The sequence below is a fragment of the Aedes albopictus genome, chromosome 2 (assembly GCF_035046485.1).
Source record: "Aedes albopictus strain Foshan chromosome 2, AalbF5, whole genome shotgun sequence".
In the NCBI taxonomy this organism is placed as follows: domain Eukaryota; kingdom Metazoa; phylum Arthropoda; class Insecta; order Diptera; family Culicidae; genus Aedes; species Aedes albopictus.
In genome coordinates, this window is record NC_085137.1 from 127977400 (window position 1) to 127995580 (window position 18181).

The 18181-nt window shown below is 36.4% G+C and overlaps 1 protein-coding gene and 1 long non-coding RNA gene across 11 annotated transcripts in view; one reads left to right on the top strand and one right to left on the bottom strand.

The window, feature by feature from the left end:
• The window catches only part of LOC134287729 (uncharacterized), a 473313-nt gene that overhangs the window by 439156 nt on the left and 15976 nt on the right, over window positions 1-18181 (bottom strand). The window lies entirely within an intron of this gene.
• LOC109417728 (vascular endothelial growth factor receptor 1) overlaps window positions 8328-18181 on the top strand; it is a 176812-nt gene continuing 166958 nt past the window's right edge. For 7 of the 10 annotated variants that reach the window (XM_062850374.1, XM_062850377.1, XM_062850376.1 and 4 more), the window contains exon 1: window positions 8802-9446. The gene's annotated coding sequence lies outside the window, so the exon portion shown is untranslated. Of the gene's footprint in view, window positions 8471-8695; window positions 9447-18181 lie in introns of those variants that run through there. The other 3 variants (XM_062850372.1, XM_062850373.1, XM_062850371.1) reach the window with 3 other exon arrangements.

The window sequence follows — 18181 nt, forward strand, 5'->3', positions numbered from 1 at the left end:
AAGCCAAATTTTCCCACACAAAACGTTTTTATAAATTTGTTTATATTTTGAATCCTTATCAAATTAAGGATACCAAAAATATCTGGAATCACTCAAAAATGAAATACAAGGCATAGTTTTATGAGGATTTACAATATCAGGCAATTTCAGAGCAGCTAGTATTAAAATATATGACTCTCTTTTCTTTGAAAACCCACATGGTCATTTTTCACAAAATTGGCCATAACTCAGGAACGAAAAAAAAATACATCCTGAAAGTTATTGGAATTGAAGTTTATAAAGTTTCCTTCTCAAAAATATATTTTTTAATTTATACACAACATCTCAACGGTGGAAAATTTTGTGAAAAACTTTGTCCAGTTCATTTTTTTTTTATTCCTTAGAAAATTTGCTTTCATTTCTATATAAAATCCTTGTTTCTACGATGCTAGAAGTTTCCGGGAAAATATGCGATCCTGAATTTTTATCATTTTTTGTTCACATAACCATGAGCTCTGCCTCAGGAAAAAGTTTCATATTATTCTGGCCCAATTTGTACGATAATAAAAAAAAACCAATGAGCTCCTGGAGCTGGAATACTTCAGAAAGTATTTCTGAGATTCATTCAGAAGTTTCCTCCGGAATTCATCAAAGAATTTAATCCGTGATTTTTTCAGAAATCACTTCCGTGATTCCTCCAGGAGTTCGTTCTAAGATTCCTCTGAAAGTTCAAGAACTCCTTCAGAAGTTATTTTTTTTTCATGACTCTGGATATTAACATTAGCACTACTTTTGTGAATATCCAGAAGAAACTCTTGAAGTAATTCCTTACAAAAGATTTGCTCCAACAATGTTTTAAAGAAATCGCCTTAGAGATATTTCTCAAAAAAAGTTGATCTGTAAGAATTTAATAAAAAAAAACGGGGGGAATGTGATAAAACGATAACTCATAGAAGATTTGTTTATGGAACACCTAGAGTAATTTCAGATCGTCGCCCGGGGGGCTACTTTTGAAATGCGGGGCTACTTTGGACACTTTTGAATATGGATTTTTTTTAATTCAAAATATTGTTCAAATCTGTTTGATGTCTTTGGGACTATTATGAAGCAAAATTTTCCACTTCATTTGGTTGAAATTGTTATTCAAACAGACCTTTTATTGCTTGTCAGGACACGAAAAAACATCGAATAAACCAAAAAACTATATATAACACATCCGACCATTTGCTCTGTACGCATTGTTTCTACAATTCATAAATTTCAAAGGGTTGATCAATTAATTCAAAATGTATCAACGTAGTATATACAATCGTATATTTGAATCGTTATACATTATAAATAACCTTTTCATCAAAATAAAGGATTGATGGTCCCTTTTTTAAGGCTGTCTATATTACGATATCACGCTGCTCATAATACCAAAGATAGCACAGAACCATCTAAAAACGCATATATTTATTGAAATCATGTACGATATTGTATGCTACAGTATTGGTACAATGTAGTTTAAAAAAAAACATGGAATTTTAAATGCAGTTTTGTTATAGTTAAAAATGTCCAAAGAAGCCCCCATCCCGTTCTATATGATATGTGTCCGATTGGTGTATGAACAACGTTTTCGTTTATTGATGGATGTAGCTCAAATTTTGCATCCATCCTACATACATACTCACGATTATTGTGTGTAAAAATTGTGGAAATTCATTCACTACTCTGGAGTTATAACGCCATAAAGTTGAAAAATCATGAAAAAGTGTATACACACTCAATTTAGAATACCGTGTTCGGTAAATTTTTGACGAAAATAGAACAGCAGTATACAGCTATACTGCATTGTTTATCTTTTGCGCCAGGTTTTGACAGTTGGTGTACTGAGCTTCAGTAAAATCGATTACCGAAGCTACCAAAACAGTTCTGCTGTTCAATTTTCGTCAAAAAATTCAGGATTGAGTGTGTAAAGAAGCCCCGCACGACGGTTAGTTATTCCATAAAAAACACCTTAAGGAATTCCATAACAAACTCATGGGGATATACATTAAGAGCATCTGAGATAATTCCAGAATCAAGCTCCGTAGGCATTGAAGAAGAATCTGCAAAAATTGCAGAAAAATCTCCTGGAGAAATCGAAGAAGGAGCATCTTGAAGAATTTCAGGATTTTATTTTGTAACCCATTCCAGAATTTATCCAAAATTCTCCCAGGAGTTGCTTCTGGAATTTGTCTAAGAAATCTTTGAAAGAATCATCCTGAAAATTCTCCTTGATTCCTCTAGGTGTTTCTTTTGTGGTTATTCTGTTAGTTCCTTCTGGAATTTCTCAAGTAATTCCGTTAGGGATCCCTGAATGAGTTCATCCTGAGATTCCTCCTTTTTTTTATGCTTCTGAGATTCTATGGCCCAGTAGTTTTTTCACGAATTTTTTTTAGCGGTGAAAAAGTCGAAAGGTCGAATGAAACAAAAACGACCAAAAATCATTTTTATCGTCCTCTTTCATACTTTACTTGAAAACCATTACGACTTAGCCTGCATCTTTTAAACTTTGTGTTCTTTTAGCGCTTCCACAGTTAATCAATGAAGGGCTTCCTTTGTCTGCAATTGTGTTTATTTGCATAATTTTACACTATATTCGTTTAGAACATTAACTTTTATTCCATATTTATTATGAATGACAGAATGCGAAAATATTTATAGCGTACATCATCATCACGCTGCTAATACATAAATCAAATTGAAATCCGCTTTTCATACCTTAAGAATCCTGGTCGTTTCAGTTGTATAACTAACTACATCCTTCTTCCTCTCAACATTCTGTCCTAGTTATTTCTTATTACAACCTTCCGACCTTTTGACCCATTGACCTTTCGACCTTTTGCCCTAATAATATTTTTATTTCGACCTTTTGACCACTTGTATTTTCGACCGTTTTGTCCTAGTTATTTTTATTTCGACCTTTTGTTCTTTCGACCTTTTGACCTTCGACCTTTTGTCATAGAACCCACTGTCTAAGGGGGCGCTCAAAACGCCTGAAGTTTGTATGGGAAAACTTGGCCAAATGTATGCAGAAATTTTAAGTTTTCGAATTTTGCCGCTAGGTGGCGCTGCAACCGTTCAACAATCGAACCCTTTGGTATTATTGTAGGTGACTATATGCCAAACAACTTTGTCGAAGACCGCAAAGTGATCCAACGTCTGTGAAAAAAGGTCTACCCTAGGAAAAGTGCGGATAAACTTTATTTTTATTTTTCCAATACATGTAAAGGAATAATATCAATAATGAAATCTCAATACTTTGCCTCACTTTGCCTAGGGTATAACTTTTTTCACAGCCGTCGGATCACTTCCCGGTCTTCGACAAAGTTCTCTGGCATATAGTCACCTACATATTACCGAAGGGTTTGATTATTGAACGCCTACAGCGCCACCTAGGGGCAAAATTCGAAAACTTAAAATTTCTGCATACATTTGGCCAAGTTTTCCCATACAAACTTCAAGCGTTTTGAGCGCCCCCTTAGGCTCAACCGATTTTGCTCAAATTTTGAACGTAGCTTCTGGGAGTCCAAAACAACTGATTGAGGAGGTAAGACTTGGTATTTTTCGAAATTTTTGTTTTTCATATAAGTGTGGGCCACCCTAGTAGACATGTAGCAGTCTTGACTCGTTTTTTTAGGGAATTTTACGCTCAAAATCTGGAAAGCTTTCAAATTGACTCCTAGTAATAAGCAAAGTTTTGAATCCCACCTTTTGAAAATATATGACGAAAGTCATCCGAAAAGTGTTCTGAAATTCGACTGAAAAAAGCATAATTAGCTTTTAAAACAGAAGAAAAAAACATGCTTACGATTTAAAATTTATTAAAGAAATCCGTCTATGAACAAAAAAAAAACAAAATTGTTCCATCCTCTACCTTTCATAATTTTGAAGAAAAACAATCACGAATGTTTGCCATAGAAGTTTCTTAAAATATTTAATAGATTTACAGAAGCTATCCTAGGTATTTCTTTGGTAGTTCGTGTAGCAGTCTCACTTTTTTTTTCTAGGAATTTTGCCAAAAAGACCATATGAACACCAATAAATCTGTAAAATTTAGCTGATTTCTAAGTATGATTAGGAACAGCAGGTTTTCTATAATCATAGAAATAACATATTTTGAAATGACAAAATGTTTCAGTGATTCAGTGATTGTGAACTTGTATTTTAATACCACTGATATTTTTCCAATCATTTGAAAAATCGCCCCCCTTATTAGTATTTTTGCCCCCAAATTTTGGTTTTTCAGATTTTCGTCCCCATAAGCCTGATTTTCGCCCCCTTTGGGAATCACTGGTAAATTGAAAAAAAAAACATGAACTCGTTCCCGAAATATGTGTTGAAAAAATCGTCCTGAAAGGGTTAAATTCATGAAAGAGAAGAATGGCAATTATGAGTTATGAGTGAGCAATGTTCAGTGCGAAGTAAGCAGTGTAGGATGCGGAGTGAGCCGTGAAGAGTAAGTAGTTCAAGTAAACTACAAAGAGTATCCAGTGAAGAGTATGAGGCAGTGAGGAACGAGAAGTGGGCAGAGCGGAGTGATAAATGAGGAGTTCGGCGTAAGTAGTGGGTTGTTAATAGTGGGAGATGAGTAGTGAATAGTGAAATGAGGAGTGAGAAGCAGTCAGGCGGATGCATAGGTGAGGCGTGAAGAGTGAGCATTAAGAAGTTAAGAATGAATAGTAGAAGTAAGGAATTGTTACTGAATATTGAGGAGGGTGAGGAGTGAGAAGTGTGCAGTGTGGAGTGTGGAGTGAGCAATGGAGTGAGGAATCAGAAGTAAAATAGGAGGATAGAATGTAAGCAATGTGGAGTGAGGAGTATAAAGTGAACAGTAGCGAAACGTGAGAAGTGAAAAGTGAGGAATTAGCAGTGAAGAATGAAAGGTAATCTCTAAGGAATAGGCAAGTGATGAAGTGACAAGTGAGAAATGAAGAGTGTGTAACGAGGGTTGAGCGGTGAAGAATGAGGACCGAGTAAAATGTAATCAGTTGGATATGAGCATTGAAAGTGAAGAATAAGGAGTAATGAACGAGGAGTGTACATCAATGAGGAGTAGGCTGCGGCTTATTTTTGAAAAGTTGTCGAAACTTGGAATTCGTAGACTCTTTTGAATTCAAATCTCATAAAAAAGGGGAAACCTCTGAGTTTGAGCCAAAAATATTGAAGTTTAAAGTGGCGCAGTTAGCCTATTGATTAAGGCTATGGATCGCCAATCCTAGGACGGCGGGTTCGATTTTCGTTCCGGTCGGGAAAATTTTCTCGACTCCCTGGGCATAGTGTGTCATTGTACTTGCCTCACAATATACAAATTCATGCAATGGCAGGCAAAGAATAACTGTGGAAGTGCTCAAAGAACACTAAGTTGATGCAAGGCAGACCAAGTCCCAGGGGGGACGTAGAGCCATAAAGAAGAAGAAGAACAAGTTGCGAAGTCGCCACAAAGTTGAATTTTCGAGTTATAAAAAGGTGTTTCACTTCAAGTAGCAAAACTTTTTCACTTATCAACCGATTTTCAATATTTTTTATGAATCTCTCACAAATTAAATTTCGAATTAATTTGTAGAACACTATTTTTTTCCAAAGTCACGTGAAATATGACTTTTTAAAGATTTAGTTTATTTTTTTTTTTTGTTCTATTCATAAAAATAAAGTAAAGCTTGGAGCCCGAAACTTTTTAACCGCTTGACCAATTTCAAATCTTTTGGCGTGCTTTTGTAAATAGTTTTGTTGCTTAAGAATGCTTTGAATAAACTGTATCTTTAAAGAAAGGTTTCAATATGGATAAAAATCAAAAACCGTTCAAAAACATGTTTTTGGCATAAATTTAATTGTTTTTAAGCTTAATTTCAGGCTTAAAGTGAAAAATTTACTCCAAATAATCATATAGAAGCCCTCAGCTTCAATTTTTGGAGTGTTCCGAATCAAAAAAAAAATTCATGTTCTAAATGCGACGATTTTTTTTTAAGTATTCCACTGTGTTCCATATCCTTAAATCCCTAAGTATCTGGTTTGGAGTAAAAACATGCAAAAAATCTTCCTAAACTTCAATTATACATGAAAAAACAAGTTTTAAGGCATGTTTTGACAGTTTTTGGTGAAAAGTATCATAAAAATGAATCTTTGACGAATAGTTCGTTTAGAAGAAAGATAGACAACAGAAATATCTACAAAAGCACGCGAAAAGATTTGAAATCGGTCAAGCGGTTAAAAAGTTATCGGGTCCCAAGCTTAAGCTTTTTTTTTGTTAAAAGAAGAAAAAAATAAATAAAATCTTAAAAACTCATACTTTACTATGGAAAAAATCTAGTGTTCTACAAGTCTATTCGAAATTTAATTTGTGAGAGATTCATAGAAAAAGATTGAAAATTTAAAAAGTTATGACACTTGAAGTGAAAATACCATTTTATTACTCGAAAATTCAACTAAATATTAATTAAATAAATAAAAAGAAAATCGCGTTAAGTACTGTTCCTTTGAATTCCACTAAGAATTTGCATCCTTTGACAGATACGTATTTCGACCTCAACTGTAAGGTCGTCTTCAGTGTCTTGTACTTGACTCGACTGAGTACAAGACACTGAAGACGACCTTACAGTTGAGGTCAAAATACGTATCTGTCAAAGGATGCAAATTCTTAGTGGAATTCAAAGGAACAGTACTTAACGCGATTTTCTTTTTATTTACAGATATTCCCCTAACAAGCCCAGGTTAATCATCATTAACTAAATATTTTTGGCTCAAACTCAGAGGTTCCTCTTTTTATGTGGTTTGAATCCAAAAAAAGCTTACGAATTCCAAGTTCCAACAACTTTTCCAAAATAATCCGCAGCCTAATAAGGAGGCTTCCAACCTTCCTCAAAATCGCAATAATTTTTTCTATAATAGATTCACCACATACTTCTACAGCAGTATCACTGGAAGATGTTCCGAAATAAAATAGCCTACAAATAAAATAGAGATCACATACAAGTTCTTTAACGAAATTTGCTAGGATACCGAATATATTTATATATATATTTTACTCAGCCCATAGTCAACGCACACGAAGAGTTCAAGCGTACTAATGGATGAACAAATTGCACGTTCAGGTACCGCTGTATTATACCGTACATTGGCAATATCCGAACACTAAATTTACAGTCTGTCAAGAATAATCCAATCGTTGTCAAATCATTCTAACACATCAATTACAATATTTAAAAATTATCTCGTATTAACCTGTCGATTATATCACACTTTTCGAAGAGGACGTTCGAAATGTGTATATGAAGCGGCAATGTTCGCTTACCACCCTTTCTTGTCCTAGAAACGTGACATACCTTATGACCTCTTTCAATATAATTGCAGATAACTTAAAACTCATAGCCAATTTAGGAATAATTTCGATAGAATTTTTTTTGACTCTTCAAAATACTGTAGGAAACTATTTTTGACATAAACAATCTAAGAAATTGCTTGTTTCAAAATACAATTAAAATTAAAAATTCGTGGGAAAAATAATAGAATCATTTAACCATCGTGGGCATCTTGGCAAATTTTGAGACTGCTAGTCAGCGTTCTACAGGATAATAATAAAAAAAAAACAAAATCGAAAGGTAAGAATTTTGGAGAAATGAAACTTTATCACATCTAAAGTAGATTTGCGATAAATATTACTCTCAGTTATTTTATTTAATTTTTTTTGCTAAAAATCCTTCAAACATCGTCGAACATTTTCGAAGACATAATTTTAATCCAACAAACTGTTTTCGAATTATACTTTATACTTTACAGGTTTTTTATGTGCCCTTTTCAAAATTTAGGTGAGGAAAATGAGAAAAAATAAATGATTGACAAAACCCAGTGCATGTCCTCATACCTCATTAAAATTCCACAACTATATTTTGAATATTGAAAATTTCTTGTGACTATATTTTTTTTTAAGCCACGAATTGTATTATGCGTTGCAAGAAAAATTTCCGCGCAAAGTTATGCGAAAACTATTCCTTCCGGTTATCGATCTACCACGTTACCTACCATTCACGCTTCGCTTGCGAACAAATTCATCGCACCCAAACAATCACGACCACTGACTGACTGTAGAAATGAACGACCGTGTCGTCTGTTCAGTCTGTTCAGTGTAGGTTGTAGGAGGTAGATAGTCCAGCCGATCCAACCACTTGTAGTCAACGATTAGTAGTAAACGCTCTCACAGACTATCGAACGCGTGCTTGGCCAGCAGAGAAGTGTGCGAAGCAAGTCAAACACTCACTCTATACAGCGGCAGCGTGGTCGGTCGGTCGGTCGTTCGGTCGCGTCTCGCGTATGGAATCAGTCTGAACACCACACAGTCAATTCAGTCTCGAGTGAACCTTGAACCGTTGCGGACGCGTCTGTTCGAAGCGTGTGCATTCCATCGTGCATCCAATGTGCAATGTGCGCGCGTGGGAATTCCACAAGTGTATTGGAGACGTTGTGGTGATTGGTAGTATCAGAGCTGGGGAGCTAAGCTAGTAATAAGTGCCATTTGATTGTGAATTGTGTACCTACATACCTAGGTGTATATCTGCTTTTAGTAGATGGGAATTCGAAGTGCAATCTGTATGTGAAGTGTGTTGTTGGTTGTTTTTATAGTATGTGATATTTCATTCAATAATTATCTCGGAGTGTACTTATTCTACACAGGGTTCTTACAGTATAAAAAATGCTTGGATTGTGGACAAAACCGTTTAACAACCATCCATTTTTTGTAAATGATTTGTAAGATTCTCCTTTTAAAATTGAATAAAAATATAACATTTGTGGGTTCCGTGTAGAAACAGCATATTTCCAAGAAAATTGTCAAGTAAACATCCGTTGTGAATGGTAGATAGAGATTCGGGTGCACAGTACTTAGCCTCCAACGAATGTTGTTCCTTCATATGAGCGCTCGCTGTATGCCTGTGTGAATGGAAGTGATAAAAAGTGAAGGAGCAACTGGGCAGCAGCCGAATATCTGAGTGAAGTCAACGAAAAAAAAATAACAAGAAATAAATCGCGCGAACGTGAAAAAAGCGAAGAAATTCAAAACGACGAACGAGTTTTTGGGTCTCGCGTCCCAAAACGAAAGGCCCCCGCCAGAAGTCGGTGAATGGCAACACCAAGAAGAATTCAAGATATCAGAATCCGTGAAAGGGTCTGCCTCGAAGAATATCAGTAACGTAGTCTGAAGAAAAGCGATAAAAGCAGATGGAAGTCTCTTAAGTGGAAAAAGTATAAAAATATTTGATAAATTCAGTGATTCCGGAATGCTCCCTTGAGATGCATCGTGCGCAACAACTGCAGCGTAGAGGAGAAGCATAACGTGAGTTCGAAGAACCGAAAAGAATTCAGCCAGTAGTGCCCGACTCGTATGTGCAGGGTCAGCGAAAGAGTTGCCAAGACGTAATAAGAACAGCAAAACAACAACACCAGCTAACAAAGTGAGTATGCCAGTCTGGAGAAATAAAAAGATCGTTGCGTCCTTCATGCGTTGGACGTAATTTAACCAAGGCAAATTTCTGAATATGTTAACGTGGAAATTTATTAATTACATTCAATTCACTCATCAATCAACGATTAAAGTACCCCCATTACTCCTGACAAATCTTGGAAATCCGCGTGACGTAACGTCACAGGTATGACTCGGCTCCACAAGCTCTGAAGGTAGTAGTCATTTGAGCGAATGTGTAGTGCTAGTTTGTCTCTCCATACAGAGAGTGTGTCATGTACTTTTAAAATGCTGGCATGTAGCGACTGTAACAAAACAAACGAATACCTGTGAATATAATTCAGCGCCGGTCGCGCAAATGAACAATTTGTATCTGGGAACAGGGGTTCCTAACTGGTGGGAAAAGAACCTGATCATTATCGCTGTCATTAGAGAAAAATACTACCTTTGCAAATGCTTCTTTATGAAATTTTTTACAACATACCACAGAATGACAGCTATCAAACATAGAATAGGTTCTTCTTATTCTTCTTTATAGCTGCCTCTCTTCAACTTAGTGTTTTTTGAGCATCAACAGTTATTAATTGAAGGTCCTTTGCCTTCCATTGCATGAATTTGAATATTGTGAGGCAAGCACAATGTCCAGGGAGTCTAGAAAATTTTCCCGACCGGAACGGGAATCGAACCCGCCGTCTCCGAGTTGACGACCCATAGCCCACAAGACCCCAATAGATATAGAGTAAGTGTTTTCCAGCAAAAAAAAAAACACGTGAATAAGTGTGAAACGAGCACACCACAAATTTGATCACCTTTTAGATATCATTGTTACTTTTGTATTGAATCACTAATATTACCATATTTTGAACTTTTTCTCAATCATTCTATCATAGTAAAAGATTTGAGTGGAGTTGAATGCATTCTAAAATTATTTTCCATGAAGTTACACGGAAATTTTAAAAAATCATTAAACATATTTAAAATCGACAAACATTTTTAACGACAATCATAAAAACACAAAATGTTGAAATCGGTATACCAAATAGGCTTTCAGAAAAAATATAAAAAGTAGGGATGTTCAAAAATAAAAATTTTTTAAATCAAAAACCAAATTGCGAACTAAAAAGAATTAAATTAGAAGTTAATGCGCTTAAGCACTCTTACAGTTAAAAACTTTTAACTTTCGCTGTCAATTATCATTTTGCATGTCAATATTGCTCTTCTCAGAATGATCTATTTCTCGGTCTAAGTGTTAAAGTGTAGAATTAGAATTTAAGTTAAAATACACGTTAACATAAACAAAAAAAAATCTATTTCTCGGAACGCAATTTCGGTATCTTAGTAAATGTTTTGTTCCTTCCAGGAGGAATTCATCCATGAGTATCGTCTGGCACAAGTCAATTTTTCACGGATTTCTTCAGAAATTTCTTCTAGGATTTTTTCTATGTGATCTCTTGAAACTTCTTCAGAACTAACCCTAGGTTTCCTCAAGTAGTTCATTTTGAAATTTCTCCGATAATGATTTTGAGGTTCGTCTAGGGTATCTCGAACTGAACAGAGCTATGTCTTGAATTTCGATGGGATTGAGATATTTTTTCTAAATTCCAGCTGGAATTCCTTCAGGAGTTCCACCATAAATCGGAACTCATTAAAGAGCTGAATTGAAATGTGTCTGCTGAAATTTCTAAAGCAGTCCAAGATTTTCTACATCCAGGAGTTCCTTCTGGGGTTCTCTCAGAAATTCTTCCTAGAACTCCTCCAAAAGCTTTCTTTTCTGGGGAATAATTCTGGGCTCGTTCAAGAATTTATTCTGAGATTTTTGCAGATTTTCCTTCTAGAATTTCTATCTTGAATAATTCCAAGAGCTTATGCTGTATTCTCCCTCAATCGTCTTTAAAATTTCTCCAGCAACTTACTCTGATTCCTCCAAAACTCCCTTCTGGCAGTCATCCAAGAGTTTCTTCTGAAATCCCCTGACAGTACTTTTTGAAAATCTTTCAGCTATTTCTTCTAAAAATCCTCGAAAAGTTCCTACTGGGAGCTCTCCTGTTGTTTAATTATTTTTGGAAATCCTCCAGGAATTCATTCTGATAATCCCCCAAAAATTTCTTGTAGGAATCCTTCAGAAGTTTTTTTTTCTGTTAAACATGCCGGAATTAATTCTAGTAATATCCCAGAAGTAACAGGTAATCCTGATCGATTTCCTGAATCCCCAACACAACACCTGTAGGAACTCATAATCTAACCCCTAGAGAAATAAGCAAAGGAAATCAATACAGGAATCTGGAGGAATTCATAGCAGGCATCGCAAGGTGGAACTCTCAGATGGAACATCTTGGAGATATCCATTCTGGAGTGAATTCCGGAATGGTATCCCCAGATAAAATGGCTGTAAGAATCTCCAGAAAGAAGTTCAAGGACGAGATAAAGCTTAAATTATGTACTGTTTACGGGCCAATGACAAAAAGTTGAAGGTCATAAGGTCCAACATCGAACGGGGTGCATTCACATTATTGTTTCCATCTTGCATTCGTGCAGAGCACTGACGACTTCATAAAAAAATAATTGGAGAAAGTGATCGGCATATCAAGAAAAACGCGAAATTCAGAAATAATGCCTTTACAGGCCAGTGAAACTCAATATCAGACAATGCAGTAGGCGAATTCGGGCAGTAAAGCGGGTCTGGAAAATGGGGGATTTTAAAGTGGAGGAATAAAGGGCTGAAGCTTTGATGGTTAACGTAAGCGACGACACGTACATGGAAATTCTGCGCACCATGCGGACGATTCCGGACCATAAAGAGCTGGGCAGACGTGCATAAAATCTGATGTCCTTCAGATGTAATCCTCCTATGCAAAGACTTAGACGAGGCAACTCGGAGGGAGAAGTTGGGTCAGCAATTAAGAAGCAGTGCAAGCAGGAAGAAGCCCAAATGATCGCATTAGGAACAGGCCTTCTGATACAGCCAACATGGTACTAAGGTCAAAGTACGCTGATCATCCACCTTAGACCTGTCGTCGTAGCCAGTGACTTCAAGGCTTGGACGACCGGAAGATGAAGCCGACTAACAAACCCAAGGGGAAGAATTATACTTGAAGCTCTGGTAAAGCTGAACGTAGACATAGCCTACGAAGGTAAATCAGCACCTAGCGTAAGGAAGGTGTAAGTGAGCGACCATCAAGCGTTCCGGTACCATAATGGACGTCGGACGCAGGCAGGGTCAGGTGAAGCTCAACTTAGTTGGAAGAAAACAAACTTCAATAAAGACGTATTCGAGAAAGCTCTGAGACTGGAGGACAATTAACTGATCCTCAACATAGACCAGCTAATAACGGGAACCCAAGACACTGACTGTCGACGTCATATCTACTAGTGACGATTGGTGATCTGGATGTGCAGTGCTTCTAAGCCAGAAGCAAGATGCAGAGAGTCAACCATAACGCTGAAAGAGAGGAACGACTGTTGTTCTATAGAGCAGCAACAGCTGTACTGAACACAGCAATCAGGCTCTGCAAGGATGTCTGTCTTGACTGCCTCAATGAAAATCATCATCAATGCACTATTCCCGATGCACTATTCCCGATAAGCCAGTGATCCTAGAAAATCTATAGATTTCGGGTTATTTCTTGGAACGAAATTCAGCTAAAATACTAATACATTACGCATGAAAATTAACAAGTGCTTATGCCGACATTTTCTAGTAATGTGTTTTTAGATATTTTCGCGTTATTTCCGTGTATTTTGGACCACACCACTGTTCAATGAACGAAAGACGCAGCTGAATTATGTACAATTTTGTGAATTCTTTTTTGCATATTGCTTTGAAAATTCGATGGCGAACGTATCCTGTGGCCTTTACCCAACCATGAAGGTGAAGTTCATTAGCGTTTACTTTTTTAACATAGCATTTTCTTCGAGTTTTCTAGAGAACAAATTCGAAAAGCCATCAACCGCATTGGTCTGGAAATGCTACGCTGCGTTCGCCTCGAGTAAGCTAACTACAATTAGCATTTCTAGATCGATTTGTTTGATGCACCTCCAGATTTGTGCTCGAGATAATTCGAACAAAAAGGCCTTTATTGTGGTCCCCATATTTGCACTCTACCAACCTTTTCCTTTATAACTCTTAGCTTCCTATGATTTTGATAAGGCAGAGGTCTCTGTTGCTCTTTTGAGTAGGCATCCAACCAATCAACCTTTCCCATCCCTAGCTGTCGCAAGGACGTGGCCGAGACAACCCTCGACCGTTGGAGGATTGTGTCAATCTTGTCTTAGAGTTAAGGGCCGTCCATATACCACGTGGACAACTTGGTGGGGGGAGGAGGTTAGACAAAAGTCCACGCTTATCCACGGAGAGGGGGGTGGGGGTTTGTCAAATGTCCACGTGGACAACATTCATTTAAGAATTGAAAAAAATAAAAATAAAAATGACGAAACCAATCATATCGTACCTATCAGTGATGTGACACTCCTCGATAGATTTTATTTTGTTATACTAATTTAGTTGATGGCAGCTTCTCCAATGATACACTAGATGGTATTTTATATCATACAAGGAAAATCGATTTTCAAAAAAAATCAATATTGCTTCACGTTTTTTAATTCATACACCTTCATGGGTGAAAACTAACAGTAAAAAACAAAGTCGACTAAAATCGGACGTTCCGTTCGAGAGTTATGCGCGGTTCCACGTATGCCACTGCATTTTGATGTATATAGATTGAAAATTTCATCGGTCAAGCTCCTTGAAAAAATATCAGAATTTTGTTGAAGTTCTGAATGAATTTCTAGAAGTTTTATATATACATATATCTTTTACGAAGTTTTAAAATAAATACCTGAAGAGAATTTAAAGTCTATAACCTTTGTAGGATTTACCCAAGAAAATTTACTTATAAATGCTGTCTTGTAAATTCTTTTGAAATAGAATGTATTTTACAGGACGTTGAAGTATACATCAAAACATTATAATTCAGTTTAGAAACTAAACTTAGTACCGTTACCTGGGTAGAAGTTGATCAGCGGGGTAAAATTGATCACTACCGGATCCTTGTCATTCAACCGTGTATCAGCGGGATATCTTTTGACGTAAATCAATGATGTGGTCGTTGATGAAGATTTTATGATTATTTATTTATTTATTCATTATTAGTTGAGAATTTAGATGAAAATATCGATATTTCTATTCTAGTGCTTGCACAGCCAGTGTTGAAAAGCATTTTGGAAACACCAAAATTTCTTCCGGTATTTTCTTGTCAACATTAATATTTGCAGCAAATCAGGAAAAAAATGTATCGATTTTTTGGATGTGTAATACACGCAGAAAAATAAATTGTAAATACAATTAAACTCTAGTTCAAATTAACCGATTTTTCAGTTTACTATAGCGACAAACTGATTTCTAGTTTAAACTGACCTGTTCTATTGTTTGATAATAAAAATATTTTTATTTGTTGAAATTTTTGACATTTGGTTAGAACAAACAGGGATTTGGTAGTTTCAACATAAAATAACGGATTGTTTTAAACGACTGCCCTTTTTCACTAACAAGGTCGGAATGGGATTGTATTGGTGACGGCAGCTCCTGCGGCAGCTCGGAATTCTATTTTTAGACACTCGGTAAGCGGATGGAAGCGGGAACGAATAAAAAAAAGACAAAAAGGCGATGCCGACCAACAATTTGTGGATGCTGTTTTGAGTATCTGCGCGTTATCCTTCACGTTCAAAACTGCACTCGAAAGTTGGACTGATGGATTTGAAACACTTTCTTCGTTATGGCGATGTTGTGGTGAGAACTTTAAAGATGTGTGAGTGCTTTCGGGCCATGTTTGTGGTCCCCATTTTGTTGAAACAAATGAAGTTTTTAACGTTCTATGGAATGATGGGAATTGATTGTTTTGAACGATGAACTCCAAGTAAGAACAAAGAAATATAACTTTGGAATAAGTAAATGTTCAGTTTGAAAGCCAACCATGCGTTTTATTGTTTTAAACGAGCCTCGTTTTTCTGCGTGTAAAACTCGATGTAAGACTGAATTTCAAAACATCGCCTCCCATCAACGCCTTATATACCAGATGACCCACAACACTAATTTATTCATTCATGGTAGGCTTATTGAACTAAGCTTTGATTAAAAGTCAATATTAACATACATTTTATTAGAAAAAGCATATGTTTTGCGAAAATTAGGCGATTTTCAAAGGAATTGCCTACTTTTAGGCGTTAAATGCGAGTCATTCTGTAATTTACTGAATTTTATTTTACTATTTACATATGAAATATACCAGTCGTAATAAGTTTAAAACCTTATTCAGATTCAGCATCATCAATCTCAATAATTTTCCAATTTTAGAATAGTTTGTCATTGGTTGATCAACTTCACCCCGGATTCAAAGTTTTCTAATTTGGCCATTTGAGCATTTCTTACAAAATGTGCCAGTTTCTTAAATGTATTTCGTTTACGAAACTTGATGCAGGTCCCTTCAGTACATGTTTTAAAAACATTGTTTGGTTTCATCTGCATTGTACCTGATTTTATTGGAAAAAATAGATGAAAAGTGATCAACTTCCCCCCAGATTACGGTACTTTCAGAATTGTGCTGTAATTTTTATTACTGCAAGAATCTTATATATATATATATATATATATATATATATATATATATATATATATATATATATATATATATATATATATATATATATATATATATGTATATATATATATATATATATATATATATATATATATATATATATATATATATATATATATATATATATATATATATATATATTGATATATATATATATATATATATATATATATTGATTTTGAAAGTTTTTAAAAATAAAACGGAAGTTATATAATATATTTGTTATTTTTAAATTTATCGATTATTGTTAACAAAGAATAAATCATTCTCTAAAAACTTTTTAAATCACCATTTTGTCAACTGTTTTAAAAAAAATCGTTTTTTTTTTCAATGTCCACGTGGACATTGGGGGAGGGGGGTAGGGGTCTAAGAAAAGTCCACGCTTGTCCACGGGGAGGGGGTCAGAAATCGTGATTTTTCTGTCCACGTGGTATATGGACGGCCCCAAAGTAAATTTCACAAAACGTTTATGCAGAATTCGACACCACTCGGGGTCTCCAGTTAGCCTAGTGGTTAAGGCTATGGATCGCCAATCCGGAGACGGCGGGTTCGATTCCCGTTCCGGTCGGGAAAATTTCTCGACTTCCTGGGCATAGTGTATCATTGTACTTGCCTCACAATATACAAATTCATGCAATGGCAGGCAAAGAAAGCCCTTCAATTAATAACTGTGGAAGTGCTCAAAAGAACACTAAGTTGAAGCGAGGCGGACCAAGTCCTAGTGGGGACGTCGAATCATACTGAAGAAGAAGGAGAAAGCGCAAGATAGGATTTAGTTTGCTTTTTAAAACGCATTTTTTTTCCGCTCAGCCAATGACGGAATGAGTTTTACGTGCAGAACATTTAGAAACACCTTTCAAACACATTGGGAACCTTTCCTGCGTATAAAATACAATAAATGTAAGTCTCATTCGTTATTCGTCAGCTAGCTAGTGTGTTGGACGACCGTTCTCGTTCACGCGTGTGCTAGTGGGTAGCGCTGCGCGCGGCTTACCGCGACCGGTTCTGCGGCTTACCTTGATGATGACGATGGGTGCGGTTGTGATTTTCGGCTTCGATGCCACTCTGTGTCGACTTGTATGTGTGACCGCGTCCTGTGTGCTCACGTCGTTTATCAGGTTCAATACTTACTATTTCTACATCGGATTGGAATTGGATACGAGAGTGTGTTGGCTATCATCAGTCTCAGTCGAGGGAGTTTATACTTTGTTTGGGTGAATTGATTCAGGTGTGGTTTTGTTTGGATAGGAGCCAAGATCAATCGCCAAGCAAAACATATGGTTAGCAAAGGTGTGATAATTGGCTGGAATTGAAAAACAATTCCACAAATGAGATGAAGTTCACACTTGACAGAGATTGAAAATTTCGTACAATAGAGGTATATTTTTATCAGATATAAGAATAGATATTTGAGACCTCAATATCATAATGTTGAACTTTCTATTAAATTCAGAATAAAGTCAGCTAAAAGCTTCATTCCTTACTCCCCGACCCATCCTCAATAACATCTTTTAACCCATCTAACAAAACTACAAAGAACAGAGTGGTTCGATGCTTCTTCGCCAAAGATGCACGGCTCAATGGTTTCCTCCCAATAATTGTTTATAGTTATGGCCTCTCACGCAAACAGTATTCCATTATTTCAGCACCATAATCATCTATACTAATAATGATTGCATAATCCTCACGTAAAGCTAAGGTCACGCAGACCTTTGTAGCCAAACAACCCTGAACTGCACGCACGCAAATGAAGTCTGATGAACAAAATCTTAAGGGCCATATCACCTCGCCAAGTTGCCGAAGAGACCTCTCCTCGTCACTCATACCAGTAGCTACATATATGCAGTTGGCTTGGGACAACAACTTGAATCACTCGTTCTGAGGTGTTGTAGTCTGTCCAACAACACTCGCTTCTGCTAAACAGTCACGAGTCCCCGTTTCGCGAAAAAGCCGGTTCACGGCGGTCTAGAGAGCCGGCAATCACCGATGTATTCGTGCCAAGTGTACCCCACCAGGTACCTGGAAGATACTTGATGACGATGGAGAAGGAAGATGAATCATCCTACGACGACGA